General features: G+C 42.0%; 1 protein-coding gene across 3 annotated transcripts in view; it reads left to right on the top strand.

The window, feature by feature from the left end:
• Positions 1 to 25,031, top strand: part of tbc1d4 (TBC1 domain family, member 4) — a 283,205-nt gene that overhangs the window by 201,367 nt on the left and 56,807 nt on the right. Inside the window, exon 1 of one of the 3 annotated variants that reach the window (XM_072577969.1) lies at positions 20,174 to 20,303. The exons of the other annotated variants lie outside the window; for them this stretch is intronic. The gene's annotated coding sequence lies outside the window, so the exon portion shown is untranslated. Of the gene's footprint in view, positions 1 to 20,173; positions 20,304 to 25,031 lie in introns of those variants that run through there. 3 annotated transcript variants of the gene reach the window in all.

A 25,031-nucleotide genomic window follows, 5' to 3' on the forward strand; every position in this document is an offset into this window, starting at 1 on the left:
TTTGAAGATATTAGGAGGAAGGTATAAAGGAGACATCAGAGGTAGGTTCTTTACACAGAGAGTTATGAATGCATGGAATGTGTTGCCAGTTGAGGTGGTGGAAGCGAAGTCTGTTCTGTGGGCCTGTTCTGTGCTGTACTTTTCTATGCTCTATAGATGGAAATATTGGATTGCATTTTGGCAGCCAAGGTGGGTAACTCCGGTTAGGAAATTTCTCAAGTTCCTTGGACCCACCCTGTAAAAGGTGCCCCGAAATACCATTTTCAGTTTGAGATGGAGAGGCGGGTTAAGGATGAACCAGTCCATTCACTCAAAAAAACAGATTTGGGTAGCGACAGCATGGTATGTAGTGAGTTAGTGCCCAGGCAGGCTGGATAGCCTCAGTTCTCCAGGGGATTTGGTTGAGCTATTTCAGAAGTTACCAGGTTGGCTAATCCTCATGGGACTGGGATATCAGAGCAATTACAGAAACATGGCTCAGGGATAGACAGGACTGGCAGCTTCATGTTCCAGGATAGAAATGCTACAGGAAGGACAGCAAAGAAGGCAAGAGAGGAGGGGGAGTGGCGTTTTGATAAGGGATAGCATTACAGCTGTACTGGGGGAAGGATGTCACTGGAAACATATCCAGGGAAGTTATTTGGGTGGAACTGAGAAATATGAAATGGATGATCACCTTATTGGGATTGTATTATAGCCCCCCCTCGTATTCAGCGGGAAATTGAGAAACAAATTTGTAAGGAGATCTCAGTTATCTGTAAGAATAATAGGGTGGTTATGATAGGGGACTTTAACTTTCCAAACATAGACTGGCACTACCATAGAGTTAAGGGTTTAGATGGAGAGAAATTTGTTAAGACTGGGGTGCAAAACTTGACCTACTCTTGGGAAATAAGGCAGGGCAGGTGATGGAGGTGTCAGTGGGGGAGCACTTTGGGGCCAGCGACCATAATTTGAATGGTTTTAAAAAAGTGATGGAAAAGGATAGACCAGATTTAAAAATTGAAGCTCTAAATTGGAGGAGTATTAATTTTGACTTTGTTAGGCAAGAACTTTCACAAGCTGACTGGGGACAGATGTTCGCAGGTAAAGGGACGGCTGGAGAATGGGAAGCCTTCAGAAATGAGATAACATGAATCCAGAGACAGTATATTCCTGTTAAGGTGAAAGGAAAAGCTGGTAGGTGTAGGGAATGCTGGATGACTAGACAAATTGAGGGTTTGGTTAAGAAGGAAGCATATGTAAGGTATAGACAGGATAGATTGAGTGAATCCTAAGAAGAGTATAAAGGCAGTAGGAGTATACTTAAGAGGGAAATCAGGAGGGCAAAAAAGGGGACATGAGATAGCTTTGGCAAATAGAGTTAAGGAGAATCCAAAGACTTATTACAAATATATTAAGGACAAAAGGGTAACTAGGGAGAGAATAGGGCCCCTCAAAGATCAGCAAGGCAGCCTTTGTGGGGAGCTGCAGAAGATGGGGGAGATACTAAATGAGTATTTTGCATCAGTATTTACTGTGGAAAAGGACATGGAAGATATAGAATGTGGGGAAATTGATGGTGGTATCTTGAAAAATGTCCATATTACAGAGGAGGAAGTGCTGGATGTCTTAAAATGCATAAACGTGGATAAATCCGCAGGACCTGATCAGGTGTACCCTAGAACTCTGTGGGAAGCTAGAGAAGTGATTGCTGGGCCCCTTGCTGAGATATTTGTATCATCGATAGTCACAGGTAAGGTGCCAGAAGATTGGAGGTTGGCTAACGTGGTGCCAGTAAGGTGGCAAGGACAAGCCAGGGAACAATAGACCAGTGAGCCTGACGTCATAGTCAATGTGGCTTTGTGTGTGGGAAATCATGTCTCACAAACTTGATAGAATTTTTTGAAGAAGTAACAATGAGGATTGATGAGGCCAGAGCAATGGTCACAATCTATATGGACTTCAGTAAGGCATTTGACAAGGTTCCCCATGGGAGACAGGTTAGCAAGGTTTGATCTCAGGGAATACAAGGAGCACTAACCATTTGGATACAGAACTGGCTCAAAGGATAGAGGGTGGTGGTGGAGGGTTGTTTTTCAGACTGGAGGCCTGTGACCAGCAGAGTGCCACAAGGATTGGTGCTGGGTCCACTACTTTTCATCATTTATATAAATGATTTGGATGTGAGCATAAGAGGTATAGTTAGTAAGTTTGCAGATGACACCAAAATTGCAAGTGTCGTGGACACCGAAGAAGGTTTCCTCAGATTATAACGGGATCTTGATCAGATGAGCCAGTGGGCTTGAGGAGTGGCAGATGGAGTTTAATTTAGATAAATACGAGGTGCTGCATTTTGGGAAAGCAAATCTTAGCAGGACTTACACACTTAATAGTAAGGTCCCAGGGAGTGTTTCTGAATAAAGAGACCTCGGAATGCAGGTTCATAGCTCATTGAAAGTAGAGTTGCAGGTACATAGGATAGTCAAGAAGATGTTTATTTCCTTTATTGGTCAGAGTATTAAGTGAAGGAGTTGGGAGGTCATGTTGCAGCTGTACAGGACATTGGTTAGGCCACTTTTAGAATATTGCATTGAATTCTGGTCTCCTTATCGGAAGGATGTTGGGAAACTTGAAAGGGTTCAGAAAAGATTTACAAGGATGTTGACATGGTTGGAGGATTTGAGCTGTAGAGAGAGGTTGAATAGGCTGGGGCTGTTTTCCCTGGAGCATCAGAGGCTGAGAGGTGACCTTATAGAGGTTTATAAGGTCATGCAGGGCATGGATAGGATAAATAGACAAAGTCTTTTCCCTGGGGTGGTGGAGTCCAGAACTAGAGAGCATAGGATTAGGGTGAGAGGGGTAAGATTTAAAAGGGACTTAAGGGGCAACTTTTTCACGCAGTGTATGGAATGAGCTGCTAGAGGAAGTGGTGGAGGCTGGTACAATTGCAACCTTTAAAAGCCACCTGGATGGGTATATGAATAGGAAGGGTTTGAAGGAATGTGGGGTGCGTACTGGCAGATGGGAATAGTTGGGTTGGGCTATCTGATCGGCATGGATGAGTTGGACCAAATGGTCTGTTTCCGTGCTGTACATCTCTATGATTGTATGACTCATATCTCTCACCCAGTCACCTCATCCCACTGGACCTTCATGATCCCTGTGCCAATTGATGTTCCCTGAGGTTTTATATACCCTCCATATCAACCTTGGGCAGACTTTAAAAAGTCGAGATGATTTTTAAAAAAAACTGCTCACAATCTAATACAGTTCTCTTTCCTATACAGTTAATAGTGAAAAATAACTTGCTTTTATAAAATCTATTCAAGTCTCTTAAATCACTTTGAGTATTTTTTCCATGAAGGTAATGAAGGTTCCTTTGATAGCCTCTTTAAATTTGAGCTGAAATTGAAGTGTAGTACAGATGAAGTCATGCCGTTATACAGGTTACATTCTTCTTATCAGACAGTAAGCCAATGACCTGTTTCTCCTCACAGCCCAATGAAAAGGATACCTCAGTCTCTTTGAAGAAGTCTTATGTGGTGAATAATTATCCTTCAGTTTGCATTACAGAGAAAGGAATATCTAGTCATTATCATATACCTGTTTTAGGGAGCTTGCTGTGAGCATCTTGGCTGCTACATCCAACATTATAACATTATATTAAAGTACTCAACTGTAAAATGCTTGGAATTTCCTGATACATAACATGATATATTTGTGTGTATGTACATGTGTATATTAAGGGAATATATAAATCAACATTTTATTTTTCTAGAAAAAGTTTTGCTTTGGTAAATACAAGAAAACTGCTGTGTAGGATGCCTGCTTACTGTGAATTCCTGGTATTGACCAGTGGGTTACACTTAATGTGAGTGAACCACTTCTGATCATGTTGTAGCTACTGAAGACTGAGCATTGGTAGAATGGGAGGAAGTGAGGACTGCAGATGCTGGAGATCAGAGTCGAGAGTGTGGTGCTGGAGCATAGGCCCTTCATCAGGAATGTGGGGGGCCCAAGGGGGCTGAGAGATAAATGGGAGGGAGGTGGGGCTGTGGGAGAAGGTAACTGGGAACGCAATCGGTCGATGAAGTTGGGGGTGAAGGTGATAGGATCGAGAGGAAGAGCGGATAGGTGGGAAGGAAGATGGACAGGTAGGACAGGTCAAGAGGGTGGTGCCGAGTTGAAAGGTTGGATCTGGGATAAGGTGGAGGGGGGGAATAAGGAAACTGGTGAAATCCACATTGATGTCGTGTGGCTGGAGATTCCCAAGATGGAAGATGAAGCGTTCTTCCTCCCTCCAGGTGTTGGGTGGTAAGGGTTTGGTGGTGGAGGAGGTCCAGGACCTTGCATGTCCTTGGCAGAGTGGATGGGGGAGTTAAAGTATTCGGCAATGGGGCAGTGGCATTGTTTCGTGCGTGTGTCCTGGAGAAGTTCTCTGAAGAGTTCTGCAAGTAGATGTCTTGTCTCCCCAGTGTAGAGGAGACCAGACTCCCTCTCAGAGTTATATTAAATAAAGAATATATATTTGATTTTGAAAGTTAAAAATTGGTTATGCCATTTGTCGTGGTGATATGTTAAATTTAAACATCTCCCAGTCAGGAGGGATGATCATACCCTTTTGCATTTCTGACAGATCAGGTTACCAAGGGCATTTCTGGAAGGTATGGACAATATTCTCAGCAGGGACAATGACCACTAACAGAGAAAAATAACTTTAAGTATAAGTTACTGATTTTAAAAAAATACTGTATATATGATGCCAAGTATGAAAAGAATGTGAACGCTGTAAACATAGAACAACAAGTATGGTAAAACGTATCTTCAGATATATTTGTTTAGATGACTGAATTAAGTTGTCCCATGACTTGCTCAATGTACACAGAAGGTGAGCTTGGGTTTTTTGAGCTGGTTTTCAATTCTCAAAGATCTTTGTGAGTACTTGCATTGACAACCACGGAAGGCCATTGTTCCCTGCACAGATTTCCAAATTTTGTAGTAAAACCATTGGTTTATTTCTTGATGGCGATGATATAATGGGTTGCACACAAAGCACATTTGGGAAGAGTCCTTTGCTCAGATGAGAGGAAGAGGGCTTGTGGGTGAAGCAAACTGGGGTTTGTCTTCTGGAAGACCTTCCAAATACACTGTTGCCGGAGGATGGCTTTCTGACATTTCAGAGAATCTCTACAGTGTGGAAACAGGCACTTCAGCCCAACAAGTCCACACCGACCCTCTGAAGGGCAACCCACCCATACCACCCATACCCATTCCCCACCCTATATTTACCCCTGACTAATGCACCTAACCTACACATCACTGAACACTATGGGCAATTTAGCACAGCCAATCCACCTGACCAGCACATCTTTGGACTCTGGGAGGAAACCGGAGCACCCAAAGGAAACCCACGCAGACACGGGGAGAATGTGTAAACTCCACACAGTCGCCCATGGTTGGAATTGAACCCAAGTCCCTAATGCTGTGAGGCAGCAGTGCTAATCACTGAGCCACTGTGCCACACCATTTGTTGTGGGGATCCGTGCTGCCCATCATTCAAGACTGATGTGTCAAGTTCTATTTCTGGGAAATTGAATGCTTGCTTATTATGGGGAATACTGGATACATGATATGAACTGATTTGGATGTGAACAAAGGATGTACGTTTAGTAAATTTGCAGATGACTCTAAAATTGGAGGTGTAGTGGATAGCAAAGAAGGTTATTTAGGGTACAATGACACCTTAATCAGATGGAATTTAATTTGGATAAACGTGAGGTGCTGCATTTTGGAAAGGCAAGTCATGGCAGGTGACTTAATGGTAGGTGTTGCTGAACAAAGAGATATTGGAGTGCAGGTTCATAGTTTCTTGAAACTGGAGCCACAGGTAGATAGGATAGTGAAGGTGGTGTTTGGTAATCTTGCTGTTATTGGTCAGTACATTGAGTATAGGAGTTGGGAGGTCATGTTGCTGCTGTATAGGACATTAGTTAGATCACTTTGAGTATTTCATACAATTCTGTCTTTGTCCTATCAGAAAGATGTTGTGAAACTTGAAAGGGTTCAGAAATGATTTCCAAGGTTGTTGCCAGGGTTGGATAGTTTGAGCTATAGGGAGAAGCTGATTTGGGTGGGGCTGTTTTCCCTGGCGCATTGGAAGCTGAGAGGCAACCTTGACAATCATGAGGGTCATGGATAGGATAAATAGGCAAGCGCCTGTTTCAATGCTGCATATCTCTATGACTCGATAACAATGACATTACTTGAGGAATTAATGATTGCCACTCTACTTGGATGCAAGATGATGAGTGCCAGGGTCAAATCAGAATTATGTTTGATTATTTTCGGCCCTGCCAAAGGTCTCCAATGTCACAGATGCCAGCTTTTAGCCACCACAATGTACTGCACGTGATAATCAAGAAACAATTAGAGAAACTGGATACTGCAAAGGCCATGGACCCTGACAACATTGCGGCAATCATGTGAAGTCTTTTGGTCCAGAACTTCTGAACCCCTAGTCAAAGTGTTCCAATACAGCTACGCCACTCACGTGTAACCCTACAAAGTGGAAAATTGCTCAGGTACATGCAATATAAAGCAGTATACATCCAATCCAGCCAATTATCTCTGGTCTTGATCATCAGTAAAGTGATGGAAGGTGTCACCAGCGGTGCTATCAAGCAGCACCCACTCAGCAATAACCTGCTCAGTGACACTCAGTTGGATTCTGCCATGGCCCCATTACAGTCTTGGTTTAAACGTGGATAAAAGAGCCGAATTCCAGAGGTGAATGACAGCCCTTGACATCAAGGCTGCACTTGACTAGTGTGGCATCAAGGGACCTTAGAAAACCTGGAATGAATAGAAATTGGGCAAAAACTCTGCTGGTTTGAGTCATAGGAGTAGTTGTTTCAGGTCAGTCATGTCTGCTTTAGGGCACATTTTCAGTGTTTCCTCAGTGTTGTGTCCTATGCCCAACCATCTTAAGCTGCTTCGTCAATTACTTTCCTTCTTTCATAAGGTCAGAAGTGTTATGTTTGCCCATGTTTAGCACCATTCATGGTTCCTCAGATATTGAAGCAATTCATGTTCAAATTTAGCAAGACCTAAATAATAGCCAAGCATGGCTGAAAAGTGGCAACTAGGATACATGCAACACAAATTCCAGGCAATGGTCATCTTCAAGAGACAATCTAACCTTCAACCCTTGACATTCAATGACATTACCATTACTGAATCCCACTGTCAACATCTTCGGGTTAACATTGAGCAGGAACTGAACTGATCTGGCCGTATAAATCCAGTCGCTGCAAGAACCAGTTAGAGGCTTAGGAACACAGCAGCAACTAACTCACCTCCTGACTCCCTAAAGCCTGCCTACTATCTACAAGGCATAAGTGAGGAGTGTGATGGAATACTCCCACCTGCCAGGATGATTACAGCCCTAATAACACTCAAGGAGCTTGACATCAACAAAGCAAAGCTGCTGCTTGATTGGAACCTTATCCACAAACATTTACTCCGTTCACCACTGAGAAGCAGCAGTGTGTACCATCAAGAGAAATTGACCCAAGATCCATAGACAGCACCGTCCAAACTATCTAGAAGAACAAGAGAAGGGATACACGGGAACACCACCGCCTGCAAATTCCCCTCCAAGCCACTTACCAACCCAACTTGGAAATATAGCACTGTTCCTTCATTTATCACTGGGTCAAAAACCTGGAGTTGTCTCCCTAATGACATTGTGGGTCTACCTACAGCACAGGGACTGCAGCGGTTCAAGAAGGCAGCTTACCACCACCTTCTCACGGGCTGCTGGGGACGTGCTATAAGTCTTGAGGATAGATAGAAAAAGTTGGGACTGTTCTCCTTGTAGAGAAGAAGGCTCAGAGGAGATCTGACAGAGATTTCAAAATCATTAGCAGGCTGAATTGAGTAGATAGGGAGAAAGTGTTCTCTTTCATAAAAGAATCAAGAACAAAAAGGCATAGGTTTAAATTGACCTGGAAAATGAACAAGGGTGAAATGAGAATTGTATTTTTCACTGTGAGTTGTTAGGGTGTGAAATGCGATGCCTGGAAGTGTGGTAGAGGGAGGTTCAATTCGAGAGGGCATTGAAAGGTTATTTGAAAAGAAGTAATGTGCAAGGGTACTGGGGGAGAAAGCAGGACATTGGCACAAGGTAATTATGCTCATTTAGCGAGCTGGTATAGGAATAATTGAATGTGTGCTTCCTATACAGTAACACTTAAGGGATAGTATGAGAACAATTGCTTACCAGGCACTGGAGTTCAGATAGCTAGTTTTGGAATTCTAGCGAATAAAAACAAGTGAAGGAATTTCTTGCCCAAAGAATTTCTCCCACTCTTTATCTGTTTTGGTGGGGTTGAGTTTCCATGTGCTGAACTTTATTTTAGATTCTATTCTTTCTCTCTTGAGTTTGGAACCAGCTTACCCTGAGGCCATAATGTACAGCACAGATCATGGGAATCTCAAACTGCAGCGCTGGTATTGCTCTCATTCCGAAAAGCTGGAGGAAGAGAAAAGATATTTAATCACTTGTAATGGCACTGAGGGCAACCCAACTGTCATGGACAGTTGCAAGTCCTCTTGTAGGAGATGCCATCCTCCAGTAAATATACAGGGGCCAATAAGATAGAGGTTGCATTCCCTCCCAATGGAGTCATCCACATTAGTCATTTGTGTCTGTAATTGAGGATGAAGGGAGCCTTTATCAGAAACAGGGCTGAAGTATGAATTCTCTGTGCACATATTTTTGATTTTTTTGTAACTGTCGTACATGGGCAAGACTTAGCTGTAAACTCCCTCGAGTTGGAACATTGGACCCAGCTTCTGCTATTTTCGTACTCGCTCATCTGTCCAAAATTGCAAGGCATGTTTGAAAAGGGAAGCATCAGCTGAGAGTGAAGCCCTGCAACAGCGGTCCACTGTAGACTTGACCTGATGAGATCATCTTCTGCTCTCTCAGTAGCTGTTTGAACCTTGAAGACAGAGGAGAACCTTGTCTTTCAATGCAGCATGTCTTTGTCCTCATTCGTAATAATATGACACCATATAATGTCCCTAGTTAAGATATGGTGCTGGATAGTAACTGCTCATGATAACCACATGGAAATAATAAGGAACATATGTGAAGTGTAGATCTTTTGAGTACACCAACCTGCACTCTTAACAGTTTTATGGAAAGCCCATAGGTCACTTTCCCTTGACACTTCTCAAACCAAACTGTGTCTAACACACTTTGTACAAATTAACAGTAGCAAACACCTGTGATCGATAGCTGACTTGCAACAGATGACTGAATTGGTGTCCATGGCAACAATGTACCCATTATATTGATAATACATGGCAGTGCCCAGAGATTTTTACCAACATAATTCATATCCATCTCCCAAACCCTTCCCGGTCAGAGAGTCATAGAGTCATAGAGACATACAGCACGGAAACAGACCCTTCGGTTCAACTCATCAGTGCCGACCAGATATCCCAACCTGTTGTAGTCCCATCTGCCAGCATCTGGCCCATATCCCTCCAAAATCTTCCTATTCACACACCCATCCAGATTCCTTTTAAATGTTGCAATTGTACTAATCTCCACCACTTCCTCTGGCAACTCATTCCATACCACCCTCTGCATGAAAAGGTTGCACCTTAGGTTTCTTTTATATCTTTCCTCCTCATCCTAAATCTATGCCCTGTAGTTCTGGACTCCCCACCCCAGGGAAAAGACCTTGTCTATTTACCCTATCCATGCCCCTCACGATTTTATAAACCTCTATAAAGTCACCTCTCAGCCTCCAATGCAAGACGGAAAACAGCCCCAGCCTATTCAGCCTCTCCCTATAGCTCAAATCCTCCAACCCTGGCAACATCCTTGTAGATCTTTTCTGAATCTTTTCAAATTTCACAACATCCTCCTGGTAGGAAGGAGACCAGAATTGCACGCAATATTCCAAAAATGGCCTCACCAATGTATGGCTGAAACATGACCTCCCAGCTCCTGTACACAATATTCTGACCAATAAAGGAAAGCATACCAAACACCTTTTTCATTATCCTATCTACCTGCAACTCTACTTTCAAGGAGCTAAGAACCTGCACTCTAAGGTCTCTTTGTTCAGCAACACTTCCGAGGACCTTACCATGAAGTGTATAAGTCCTGCTAAGATTTGCTTTCCCAAAATGCAGCACCTCGCATTTGTCTGAATTAAACTCCATCTGCCACTTCTCAGCCCGTTGGCCCATCTGGTCAAAATCCTGTTGTAATCTGAGGTAACCCTTTTCACTGTCCACTATACTTCCAATTTTGGTGTCACCTGCAAACTTGCTAATGCTACGTCTTATGCCCACATCCAAATAATTTATACAAATGACAAAAGGTAGTGGATCCAGCGCAGATCCTTGTGGCACTCCACTGGTCACAGGCCTCCAGTCTGATAAACATCCCTCCAACACCACCCTCTGTCTTCTACGTTTGAACTGGTTCTGTGTCCAAATGGCTAGTTCTCTCTGTATTCCATGAACTCTAACCTGCTAACCTGTCTCCTATGAGGAACCTTGTTGAACGCCTTACTGAAGTCCATACAGATCATGACTATTGTTCTGTCGTCATCTTTGTTACTTCTTCAAAAAACTCAATCAAGTTTGTGAGGCATTTTTTCCCACACACAAAGCCATGTTGACTATCCCTAATCAGTCCCTACCTTTCCAAATACATGTCCATCAGGATTCCCTTCAACAACTTGCCCATCAGCAACGTAAGGCTACTGGTCTATAGTTCCCTGGGTTGTCCTTACCACCTTCCTTAAACAGTGGCAGCACGATAGCCACCCTCCAGTCTTCTGGCACCTCACCTGTGACTATCAGTGATACACGTATCTCAGCAAGGGGCCCAGCAATCACTTCCCTAGCTTCCCACAGAGTTCCAGAGTACACCTGATCAGGTCCTGGGGACTTACTCACTTTTAGGACATCCTTTCAGGACATCCAGAACTTCCTCCTCTGTAATATGGACATTTTTCAAGGTGCCACCATCTAACAAACTTTGTACAAATTAGCAGTAGCAAACACCTGTGATCGATAGCTGACTTGCAACAGATGACTGAATTGGTGTCCATGGCAACAATGTACCCATTATATTGATAATACATGGCAGTGCCCAGAGATTTTCACCAACGTAATTCATATCTATCTCCCAAACCCTTCACCACCTATTTTCCTACATTGTATACATTCCATGTCCTTATCCACAGTAAACACCAAAGCAAAAAATCAGTTTGGTATTTTCCCATCTCCTGCGGCTCCACACAAAGGCTGCTTTGCTGATCTTTGAGGGCCCTGTTCTCTCCCTAGTTACCCTTTTGTCCTTAATGTATTTGTAAAATAAGGATTCTCCTTAACCCAATTTGTCAAAGCTATCTCATGTCCCTTTTTTGCCCTCCTGATTTCCCTCTTATGTAGACACGTACTGCCATTATACTCTTCTAAGGATTCACTCGATCTATCCTGTCTATACCTTACATATGCTTCCTTCTTTTTCTTAACCAAACCCTCAATTTCTTTAGTCATCCAGCATTCCCTATACCTACCAGCCTTTCACCCTGACGGGAATATATTGTGTCTGGATTCTTGTTATCTTATTTCTGAAGGCTTCCCATTTTCCAACTGTCCCTTTACCTGTGAACATCTGCCCCCAATCAGCTTTTGAATGTTCTTACCTAATCCCTTCAAAATTAATCTTCCTCTAATTTAGAACTTCAACTTTCAGATCTGGTCTATTCTTTTCCATCACTGTTTTAAAATTACTAGAATTATGGTTGCCGGCCCCAAAGTGCTCGCCCATTGACACCTCAGTCACCTGCCCTGCTTTATTTCCCAAGAGTAGGTCAAGTTTTGCACCTTCTCTTGTAGGTACATCCACATACTGAATCAGAAAATTGTCTTGTACACACTTAACAAATTCCTCTCCATCTAAACCCTTAACACTATGGCAGTCACAGTCTATGTTCGCAAAGTTAAAATCCCCTACGGTAACCGACCTATTATTCTTACAGATAATTGAAATCTCCTTTCAAATTTGTTTCTCAATTTCCTGCTGAATATTAGGGGCTCTGTAATACAATCCCAATAAGGTGATCATCCCTTTCTTATTTTTCTGTTCCACCCAAATAACTTCCCTGGACTTATTTCTGGGAATATCAGCACAGCTGTAATGCTATCCCTTATCAAAAACGCCACACCCCCTCCTCTCTTGCCTTCTTTTCTATCCTTCCTGTAGCATTTGTATCCTGGAACATTAAGCTGCCAGTCCTGTCCATCCCTGAGCCACGTTTCCGTAATTGCTGTGATATCCCAATCCCATGTTCCTAACCATGCCCTGAGTTCATCTGCCTTGTCTGTTAGGCCTCTTGCATTGAAATAAATACAGCTTAATTTATCAGTCCTACTTTATTCTCTGCCTTCTCCCTGCCTGCCCTGACTGTTTGACTCACTTCTCAACTATTTCAGTCTCAGATTGATCTCTTTCCTCACTATCTCCCTGGGTTCCCCCCCCGACCTTACTAGTTTAAATCCTCCTGAGCAGCTCTAGCACATCTCCCTGCCAGTATATTCATCCCCTTCCAATTTAGGTGCAATCCGTCCTTCTTGTACAGGTCACTTCTACCCCAGGAGAAATGATCCAAAAATGTGAATCCTTCTCCCCTACACCAGCTCCTCAGCCATGCATTCATCTGCTCTATCCTCCTACTTCTACCCTCAATAACTCAAAGCACCGGGAGCAATCCAGATATTACAACTCTCGAGGACCTCTTTTTTTTTAAATTATTGCCTTACTCGTTATATTCTCCCTTCAGAATCTCATCCTTTTCCCTTCCTATGTCATAGGCTCCAATGTGTACAATGACCTCCTGCTGGGTCCTCTCCCTTTTGAGAATATTCTGCACCCTCTCTGAGACATCCTTGATCCTGGCACCAGGGAGGCAACACACCATTCTGATTTTTCACTGCTGGCCACAGAAACGCCTGTCTGTCTGTGCCTAGGACTGGAGAATCCTCTAACACAATTGATCGTTTGGGACCTGACGTTCCCCTCATTGTATTAGGGTCAATCTCAATACCAGAAACTTAGCTGTTGGCGCTACATTCCCCATCTGCTTGTAACGATTTGTGTTGATGTTCAGCAGCACACTGTCAATGAAATGTGGGACATGATGCCAGCATGCTGTTTGACTTGACTAAAAGCGAGATCATGTCAGACAGAACTACTCAGCACTGTCTGTGGAAACATTTTGTGGCAATGTAGTGCTTCTGTTGCTTGCCAAGCTTTTTAATGACCTTTACTTCTTTCTGAAAGCTTATGTTACCAAGGCAAATCTTGAAAATCTGCAGCAGTTCCTGTCTTATCAAGCTGCTTTTCCCTTGTTACTTTACAATGTTGTTTTTGCCAAAGTATCCACAAGCTGGTATTTTTATAGAGTAGTGAACATCAAATGATGAGGTAAAAACAATGACTGCAGATGCTGAAAACCAAATACTGGATTAGTGGTGCTGGAAGAGCACAGCAGTTCTGGCAACATCAAATAATGAGCTGCCTGTTCTACAGTTGTTTGTGAGAAGAAAGGGAAAGGTAGACGTTAAGCTCCAGTTGTGTGTCTTAAAGCAGTCACTTTTAACTTAGAGCACTTTGTCACTTTGCTTAAGTTTGCAAATGTATTATTTTCAGTTGGACCAATAACAACAACAACTTGCATTTACTTAGCACCTTTAACACAATCAAACACCACAAGGTGTGTAACAGAAGCTTTGCAGAACAAAATTTGATACCAAACCACCTCATAAGATATAAGTGCAGATGATCAAAAGTATGATGTTAAACAAGTAGGTTAGGATGAGAAACGCAAAAAAAGCTTAAGGTGGGGTTTCTGTGGACTTAAGTGAGGGGAGATAGAGTCATAGAGCCAGAGAGATGTACAGCACTGAAATAGACCCTTCAGTCCAACTCGTCCATGGTGACCAGATATCCCAACCCAATCTAGTCCCACCTGCCAGCACCTAGCCCATATCCTTCCAAACCCTACCTATTCATATACCCATCCAGATGCCTTTTAAATGTTGCAATTGTACTGGCCTCCACCACTTCCTCTGGCAGCTCATTCCATGCACATACCACCCTCTGCGTGAAAAAGTTGCCCCTTGGATCCCTTTTATATCTTTCCCCTCTCATCCTAAGCCTATGCCTGCAGTTCTGGACTTGCCCACCCCAGGGAAAAGACTTTGTCTATTTATCCCATCCATGCACCTCATGATTTTTGAAAGTGCTGTTATCAGTGAACCAGACTGATTGCAAACTTTGGTGTCATACTTGTTAATGAGATGAACTTCTGACCACATACCTGCACCAATATTAAGACTGTCTAGTTCCACCTCTGTAACATTGTACAGTTCCGTATCTGCCTTCATTCATCTGCTACTGAACCTTTTGTCTGAGCCTTCGCTACCTTTAGACTTGTTTATGCTAACAGACTCCTGGTTACCTCTACCCTCCTTAAGATCCTGTACACCTCCTCATTTCCACCACTCCTGTTTGCCCTGTACTCAGTAACCAACAGCAGCTCCTATTGTCTTAAATTTTTAAACCCAATCATTTAAAAAATTTTATCCTTCCATGTCCTTGCACTTCCCTTTCTCTGTGAATTCCACTCCTCCAATCTTCCAAAATATTATAATTTCCTACATCTGCCTTCTTAAGTTTCCCAGTTTTAATCACTTCATCATAGGTAGTTGAACCTTCAGTTGCAATAATCCTCAACTGTCGATACCATCCCAATATCTCTCCACCTCAACCTTAATTTCCTCCTTTAGGACATTCTCACACTTTAGGCCACAGTTATGAACATCAGCCCTAATATTTCCCTGGGTGGCCTCTTGTCAAATTTTGATTGATAATATTCCTGTGAGGTACAATTTATTATGCTAAAGGTGCTGTATAAATACAAGTTGTTATTGTCACCTTTATCTTAGCTGTTTTTCATTCTCCACTTAACCTTGTCTTTGCCCTTTGCTGTGATTGTAATGAGGTCAGCCAGGTGAACCTCAGAATATGAGATCCCTGATTGGGGCTATTGATCTGGTCCAATCAGGGAGCCCTGGCTGACAGTTATACTGTGGAACCTTGATTATCTGGCATTTGGTTATCCAAATTTTGGATTATTTGGCAAGATCGCAAGGTCATGATACTCAGCTAAACTCTGTTATCCTGCATTCGTTTATCCGAACATTCGATTATCTGACATAAAACTCCCTGCCCGCATTGTTTGGATAATTGAGGTTCCTCGGTAAACAGGAGTGTCAGAGGTTCCATTCACTCTGAGAGCTGGCTCTGAGGAAGCTGTGCCATTCTTAAGTACTACACACCTGTAAGTAACGAGTGACTTGGTGATGGGATATCGGCCACTGTGCAGTTATTTCAGTTGATGTGAGAAAAGAAATTAGCTTGCAACAATCATCTTTGAGTTGGATAAGCATTTCTGGCATCATGCCATTATTTGGGAAGCTTGACTTGTTTGATCCTGCCTTTAAAGACTGGGCCCAGTAGGTGGAAAAAATGTTAAGTTTTTTTCCAGGCAAATGACATTGGGGCAGATGAAAATCAACGAGTAATTCTCCTGAACAGCTTGTGGACCCGCAGCTTTCTCGGTTCTTAGGAAACTAATGTTTCCTGAGGCACAAAATACTAAAACCTTTAAGAGTTGGTGGATTTAGTTAAAGAATATTACATCCCCAAGCTGCCTATAGTTCTGAGATGCTATTGGTTTTACTTGTCAGTTTGAGAACCAGGGAAATCCGTGTCAGGACTTTTGATGACTTTAAGATGATTTGCAGAAGCATGTGACTTTGGTTCAACCCTAATGAGATGCTGAGAAACCATTTGGTATGTGGGATTAACCATGTATAACAGCCTACTAGCTGAAGCCTATTTGGACTTCAAACAAACACGACAACTGGATTTGTCATCAGAAAGTGTGGCCATTGGAGCATATGAGTTACAGGATGTGCTGGTGGAAGTGGACACCTTCATCAGGCCGACTGAGTTTAGGAGACACACTTAAATGAAGGCAATTGCATAGCCGTACCCAGGACATATCCTGAACACTTGCTACATTAAGTCAGTCTGTAGCAAAATCCCAACACAAAACCAAGCCTTGGACAAATGGTTAACATTTTCTTCAGGATCCAGGCCAGCAAGCCATTGTAATTGCTACCGCTATGTGAACTCGAGACAGCATGAGAATCTCACTGGGCCTGAATTGGGTAAGACAACTCATAGGCCGGTGTACAGGAGAATGCACATCCCAGAAAGCCCACCTACATCTGGCTTGCAATAGTTAAATTGCTTAACAACATCCAAATCAGAACGAATCAGAATAAACATCTGGTTAAATGGTCACCTAGTTTGACTGAAGGTTGATAATGTCACAGCTGTATCACTGCTTGCAGAACCAGTCTTTAACAAAATTCGCTCTGGACTCTAACTCTTAAGTTTGTGTATGACCAGCACTAGACTGAGACCCTATATCAGGAAACCTTTACAGTTTAAGGGTACAACTTTACTTCTAGTCTCGTATGAGAGGTAACTGGTACAGTGACCACTGATTGCAGTAAAAGGCTTGGGTCGAAGCCTGATGGAGCAAAATTGCTTGAGAAAGATACACCCTGATTGGCTCAAAGGATTTCATGTAGAAAATGGCTACCTGAGTGAAGTCCTAATTAAATACCCGGACGTTTTTCAAGAATGTCTAGACATTATCAAAGGAGCCAAGGCCACCTTGCATGTTGAACAGGAAGCAATTCTAAGATTCTGGAAGGCCCACCCAGTGCCATTTGCCTTTTCAGCAAAAGTAGAGGCTGCAATCAGGACCCTGGAAAACAAAGGAATCATCGAACCAGTCCCATTTGTGGAATGGGCAGCACTAGTCATACCGACTGGTGAAGCCGGATGGGTCAGTTTGCCTTTGTGGGGATTTTAAACAAACAGTAAACCATTTCTCACAACTGGATAAATACCCAATTTCTCACATCGAGGATTTATGTTCAAGGCTGTCAGCGGGGAGCTGTCCTTTGCGATGCTGGACACGAGCCAACTGTACCTGCAATTGTGGTTAGATGAGGATTCCCAGAAGCATGCGACAGTTAATACCCATAAGGATTTGAACCAAAAAAAAAGACTGCTATTTGGGTTAACATCAGACTGTGCCACTTTTCAGGGGATGAAGTTAGGTGGCAAAACCACAGAACTAGCCCTGCATGAGGAAGAGGCATGGTGATGCAAGGTCAGGTCCCATGATGTATAAAGTTTGGGTAGGTGAGGTGGTCCTGAACAAGCACGTGGATCACATGAAAGCTGCAAACTTGCAAATTGGGCAGAAGCTAAACATACCTGGCCCTTTAGAACAGCTGGAAACAATGTTAGAATCTGTGGGTTGTCCCCCTCTTTCTAGTTTTAAAGAAACCTCAGAGTCTGGGGTGGACATGTTGGATGTTGTAGTCTTGATGCCTTTACTGCCTGAAGAAGAGGAGGAATTTCCTCAGAGACACTCTGGGCACAAGAGGTTGGCTACGCTTCGGTGACACACTGCCCCTTTCAGAGGAATTGAACCCAGTGTGAAAATGCTCCAGGAGAAGCTACAAGGAAAAGAACAAGTGTATGTCCTTGGATTTAGAGGAGGAAGGGTGTAGTGATTGTAATGAGGTCAGCCAGGTGGACCTCATAGAATGGGTTCCCTGATGGATCAGGTTAACGGACCCAATCAGAGAACCTTGGCTGACAAATATAAGCAAGAGTGTCAGGCATCCTGCTCACTGAGAGCAGGTTCTGAGGCAGCTGGATCAATGAAATACAGGCTGACTTGGTGACGGATACCGGCCTTTCTGGAATTACTTCACCCTTTGTGTTTTTGCTTGATCTTGCAATTTTTGTCTGGCTCGCTGAATTATGTTTTTCCTCATATTTGTTTCTCATTCACTCTTTTTAACCCTGCTATTTTCTATTTTTCATTGCAGTTTTGATGTTTTTATTTTTCCCACTTCTCTCTGTCCTGGTTGTTTGGACTCGCCTTGTTGCTGTTGTCTGGACTTGCCTTGATGCTGTTGTCCTTACCCCACCTGTTCCCTTCATTCCTTTTGAGACCAAACAGCAAAGACATTTCAGTTCTGGTTTATTAGACATCTTTTGGAAAGAAAACAAAAAGATCTTCGCAGTAATGTAATCCGTGGTGAATTGGAAAATTAAACCAGTATTGCACAACTGCCCAATGTGCTTTTCTCACCCTGCTTTATTTTAACACCACTATTAAATCAGCAGTCAGCAATTTCTAATGAAGAAATCAAATATTTTTATGATAAGGTCTTACTTTCCAGCCACAGTACGGTTTGTTTTTGAAATGTGTTCTTATTTTAATGCAATTTATCTTGCTCAAATATGCAAGGCTCAAGCAACTTCAACTGCACAAAATTGTAAGATGTAAACTCAGCAAAGTTCTTGCACATGTTTTGAGGTCATGTGAGAAACACTGAGATCACTAGCAAGTACAGTTGTATACAATTGCAAGTGACTCATTGATGTTTGGGGCATATTCTTAAATATATTTTAACGCTTCCTTAAAATCTCAAGAGTCTTCCAGTTTATTTCCTCCCTATTCTCATTTTCAATTCCTTTTTCTGGTTCTTGCTCTTCAAAAAAAATCAGAATTCCTTAACTGTCTTGAAAGATACTGAGGTAGAGCAGCAGGCTGGAAGAGGGGTTATTGCTTAGAAATGTGTGATGTAAGAAATGTGTCTTTTAAAAAAACTTGTAAAGGAATAGAGACCAGGCTGCACTACCTATCCTTTATGAGCAGTCTATCTTTGGTTTTCTGGCACGTCTCTGATTTTAATCTCTCCACCATAAGGCCATGCCATGAGCTACACAGGCCCTAAGCTCTAGAATTCCCTCCCTAAACTGTCTGCCTCTCTACCCTTCCTTTTTTTCAAGATGCCTTGTAAAACCTATCTCTGACTAGTCTTACAGTCACCTTTTCTAATATCTCTTTAAGTTGCATAGTATCTGTTGGTTTATGGTCTTGTAAAACACCTAGGGCCATTTTGCAAGGTGGCAAATCAGTGCAAGTTGTCTTATAGTTTTAGAACATCACAGTGCAGGCCCTTCGGCCCTCGATGTTGTGCCACCCTACGAAACCAATCTGAAGCCCATCTAACCTACACTATTCCATTTTCATCCATATGTCTATCCAATGACCATTTAAATGCCCTTACAGTTTGCAAGTTGACTACTATTGCAGGCAGTGCATTCCACGCCTCTACTACTCTGAGTAAAGAAGCTACCTCTGACATCTCTCCTGTATCTTTCACCCCTCAATTTAAAGCTATGTCCTCTCGCGCTAGTCAGCACCATCCAAGGAAATAGGCTCTCACTGTCCACCCTATCTAATCCTCTAATTTTTTTATATGTCTCAATAAAGTTACCTCTCAACCTTCTTCTCTCTAACAAAAACAGCCTCAAGTCCCTCAGCCTTTCCTCTTAAGAACTTCCCTCCATACCAGACAACATCTTAGTAAATTTCCTATGAACCCTTTCCAAAGCTTCCACATCCTTCCTATAATGCGGTGACCAGAATTGTACGCAATACTCCAAATATGGCCGCACCAGAGTTTTGTACAGCTGCAACATGACCTCATGGCTCTGAAACTCAACCCCTCTACCAAAAGAAGCTAATACACCATTTAAGTTGGCGTTCTGCATATTGTGTAACGTAAGGCCCAAATATCATCCTGTTTCTATATAAATCCACATTGTTCCGGTTGCCTGTGTAGTTGTAGGTGAAAAGGATGGTTTTTTTAAAAGAGGGTTTTCTGGCCACCATTTGCTGAACAGTTTAAGTGAAAATACACGTTAAAGATAATAAGGAAGTGTGAAACATGAAGCAAGTCACAACTTGCTGTGTTCTTGGCTGAAAGGTTTTGTGGTTCTTCCTTTGAAGGCTGGATGGTTACGACAGACATTGGAAACCTGCATGCTGATTGTAGTGATCTGTCATTGCAGCTATCTAAGAGTCTGGCCAGTCTGATCTTGTGGAATGCGTCTCTAATGCTGACAAAGTTGAAGTGACTCACTTAATGGAGATTTCTATGGTTCGTAGCTGGGGTCTGCAAAGGTGGAGTCAGTGGGGTGCTTCACTCCAGGACGAGAGTGTCCAGCAAACACCTGGGCATAGATGACATGCACAGCTTTTCACTTAAAGGTAACTCTTTCTGTTGTTGCGCTGTGAGAGACCGAGTAATGAATTTATATTTTCCTACAAATCTAAGGGAGGCAGTTTATTACCGTGCATTACTGCTGCTCTCACAGTCAAACGCGTCAGTAATTCCTTTATGTAATTAATCCAATCCTCTGGCCGGCCCATCTGCTGTGTTATAGTGCAGCGACTGTTCAGCAGGATTGTGAACTGAAAATTACTCAAACATTTGCAGGCAAATATTTAAGCCAATAGTAGGTGTGCTTCTGCGTAACTGGGCGGGACTGAACAAAGCCTCACCCACCCTCAGATGCCATATTTTTCTGGCTAAAACATTCGTAGGTTGTAAGTTTGGAATGAATCATTCTCCTTGTAATGGAGAAGGTTAAGAGTTGATCTAATTGAGGGTCACTAGACAACGATGTTTTGGTCGAGTAGATAATGGCCATTCACCTATAATGAGTGGGTCAGTAACCAGAGATGATAAATGAAGAGAGTGGTTTGCATCTGGAGTGCTCTCCCTGGACATGTGGTGGAAGTTGAGGCTATAAATATGTAAAAGGGAGTCAAACAGGTAATTAAGAGCAAGGAACTTCCAGGGTTACAGATACACTATGGAGGGGGGTGTGGAATTAAGCCTGAATGCTCTTTCACAGAACTAGCACAGACACAAATGGCAGAATTGTCTCCTTCAGTGCAGCATGTTTCTGTGCTTCTAGTAAGGAATAACCAACTTCTGTTTTAAGGACCACAATAGTGAGCGAGAATAAGCTTGATGGGCTTCATAACAGACCCACTGTAAAAAAACTTGTACACCAAATCCATTCGCTGTCTCTCACACCTAAACTGAGACAGAGTCTGCTTTTGGTTGCAGATCACTTTCAGATAGCAGTTGAAAAAATAGGCCCAGGGTGATGTTAGGAATATTTAGAGAAAACTAATCAAAGTGAAGGAAGATTGTATTCCGTTTCTGTTAGCATGAATGTCCATTTGCAAACAATGTTTTTTTTTAAAATAGGATAATGCAAGTCTCTATTTAAACAAAGTTAAACTATTTATTGTTATTTATTTTAAATATTATTTGGTTTCAATCCTGAAATTCTGAATTTGAATCCTGCTTTCTGAATTTGGCTACACGCTACAAGATTTCACCAAGAATCTCTATCTAGGGGGACACTGTTTAAAATAAGGGGTCATCCATTTAAAGCAGTAAAATGTTGTCTGTGAGGGTTGAGAGTTTTTGATGTTCTCTTCCTCAAAAGGTAATGGAAGAGCCCTTGAATTTTTTAAAGTCAGAGATAAGTAGATTTTTGTTAAGCAAGAACGTCAACATTTATCTGGTCTAGGCTTGAAATGTGGAGGTTTCAGATAAGATCAATCATGATCTTATTGAATAGCAGAGCTGGCTAAAAAAACGAATCTATTTCCGTATGTTCGTATGAGAACAACCAATTTAGCTAATTCATCAAACTCATAATGTAGCTCATTTCACACTTGCTAGATGTGACCTACGCAATGATCCATTCTTTGTAAACAGAAGAAATCTGTACAAACATAGTGTCTTTTCTGAATTACCAGGCAGCTGCAGGCAGTCTCAAATTCCCCACTATCTTCTCCATGGCAACACTTCAATCTGAGTCAACTAACCAATCAAAACCTTTCTTCTCCTGTAGCATAAATTGTGTTTGTTTGAAATTTGGCGTTCTTGACTTTATGGAGTCAAGATCAGTGGAATGAGTGAAATGTTTTGTCAACATGTATATTTTCAGTGTGGAACTTGGTGAGACTCATCAACAATCATAACAATCTGAGTATGCTGATAAAAACCCAGTTGCATTTCATTTAGCAAGGTTTAACTTATTCAAGAGCTTTTACAATGAGACTGATCATGTAAAAGGATAGTTTCTCATCAATTAAGTGCTTACTACTTAGTTACATTCTGGTGGATGAAGGGGAGACATCAACAGTGCACCTCATGATAGGTTTAATATCACTGATGGTGACATTCTGTTTTTAACTGCACAATGTGTGCACTCCAGAACTTGATATCCTTTTAAGAGTGGTAATGCTAATGGACTCAGGGCATCGCTACTATTGCAAAATTTGGGTACAGTGTTTCGAAGGGATTATGCAGAAATGTGATTTCATTAAAAAGTCAAAGGACTGTAGATCACATCTTGAAAATAAATACTGGTGACTACAATGAGAAAACATATGGTTTTGGATTGTGATCTTGAGCAACCTCAAGAGAACTACTGGCTTTTAATCCTTGAGTATTGTTCTGGGGTCATGGTTCATGTTGGTTTGTACTGAGCTCCTTTGATCCACAGAATCAAATGTGGCTGTTATTGATGACTCACATTTGAATCAGATGTTTGTATCTTGGGAGTCAATGTTTCAAAAACTCGGTTGAGCGTGTAATCTGAATTGATGCTGTACTGAAGGAGTGACATGTAATTAGATTTTTGCAGATGAGATGTTAAACAGAAGATCCCATCTGCTCTCTTGGGGAGACATCAAAAATCCTCTGATACTATTTTGAAGGTGGAGGGGAGTTATCCCTCATGTCCTATCCATATTTATCCCTCACCCAACATCATGAAAAAAGAAGAATATCTTACCATTTATGTACTTGCTTCTCTTCTGTGGAACTCCAAAGAGTGAGTGGCAAAACTGGAAGTCCATATTGGGAATGGTATTGCATGCCAATCAGCATGTGTAATCTCAGAGTAGGCGCAATTAGAGAGAGAGGTTGCTTGACATTAACACTTAGTTTATGGGACACATATTGGCTCTTGGATCCCCTACATGTCAAAAGCAACCACAATTCAACAATATTTATTTGGCTGTGAAGCTCAAGGGCGGTCTGAGATGCTATGTAAATGCAATTTCTCTTTTACTGTAATTAGGGTTATTTGAGATGTCACCTTTGGAAAGAAGAGTAGAACTGAAGCACAAGATAAAAAAAATGCCTCAGCGCTGCAGGGCTTCTTAAACAGTGCAGAGCTCCCTAAACCTACAGGGAGAAACTTTTCTTTAAGGGTGAGGCACTTACTGGAGAGGCACATTAAAGCAAAGTGAAGTATCTGGCTGTGCAGATACTTCAGTACAGTTCCCGAATGAGTCTGCTGCTTTGGAAGTTGACATGATTGTGATGAAACAAAATATTTCTACTAGTATATGGGCAGAAGTAGGCAATTCAGCGCATTGATCCAGTTATGTTATTTAATAAGCTCATGGCTGAATGGTTTGTATTTTGAATTTCACATTTCCATCTACACCCTCCCTAACTCCAATCTGTACATCTCCACTCTAAAACTATTCAATGACACCACCTCCAGAATTCCAGACTTGCACAATCTCAGAGGAAAAACAGAAGTTTGCTTCATTACTGTCTGAAGAGGTACTCCTGATTTTAAAACAACATCCCTTGTTCTTATCTCACCACAAGAGGAATTATCTTTTCACCACCATCTCATAAAGATGGTTTATGATCTTACACACTTCAGTCAAATTCCCTCTCATTCTTCTAAACTCCAGCAGGATTGAGCCCAGCTCATCTAACTTTTCCCCTTCAACCAACCCACTCATTCCAGGTATCAATCCAGCAAACCTTGTCTGAACTGCTTCCTATGCACTTACGTTCCTTCTGAAACAAAAAGACCAATAGCACACACTATTCAAGTTGTAAAGCAGAAGCACGACATTTTTAGTAAATCAAGCTACTTTGAATGCTTGAGATGCAACAAAAGAAAACATGTTGTTAGAGAAACTCAGCAAGTATGGCAGTATTTGTGAAGAGAAAACATTAATGTTTTGCGTCCAGTGACCCTTCTTCAGAACATTTCTGTCTTCACTTTTATGTTCAATTCCTTTTAGAACAATGAATAGCATTCTATTGCCGCCTTAATTATTTGCTGTACCTCCATTCTACCTTCTTGTAACTAATGCATGAGAACACAGAATCTCTGCATCTTAAAATTTTGCCGTCATTCATCTTTCTGTGCTATTTTTATGCTTGATAGCACAAAACATACCTAAAAATATATAAGTCATGGATGCTTTTCATCTTTCACTCATCAGAACTACGACAATCTTAAACAAAGGAAAACCATTACATTCAGAGTAAGAAGAGGATGCTTATTGGCTTGGCCATCATTGACATGGAGATGCAGCAATTCTGCAGGTAGATTCTGACTGCCATTTTGCATGCTGCAGTCCTATGACACCATCCTAACCAATTAACCAATCAGAATCTTGCTGCCTTGTCCTTAGAGTTAAGATTGACAGTTAACTGTTCTTCATGCATCTCCATGTTAATGATGGCCAAGCCAATCAACAACCTCTTCTCATTGTATATAAGATGGTATCTCTTTGTTCATCAGTTTCTTGTGTCTTAGTTCTGATGCATTCACGATGAAACACTTCAACCCCTAGTCTCCTTTCAGCAATTTTTTTGTTCTTCCTACTAAAGTGAACAATTTCACATTTTTGCACAAAATATTGTCTGCCAGGTTATTGGCCACTCGTCCAACCTATCTATATCCCCCTTCTGTCATCTTTACAATGTACTTCCCTACTTCTTCCTACATCTGTTTGTGATATCTGGAGATTTAAGAGAGCCATAGAGATGTACAGCACTGAAACAGACCCTTCAGTCCAACTTGTCCACGCTAACCAGATATCCCAACATTGTCTAGTTACGTTTGCCAGCACCCGGCCCATATCCCTCTG

This window comes from Chiloscyllium punctatum, chromosome 9, assembly GCF_047496795.1.
Source record: "Chiloscyllium punctatum isolate Juve2018m chromosome 9, sChiPun1.3, whole genome shotgun sequence".
NCBI classification, from domain to species: Eukaryota; Metazoa; Chordata; class Chondrichthyes; order Orectolobiformes; family Hemiscylliidae; genus Chiloscyllium; species Chiloscyllium punctatum.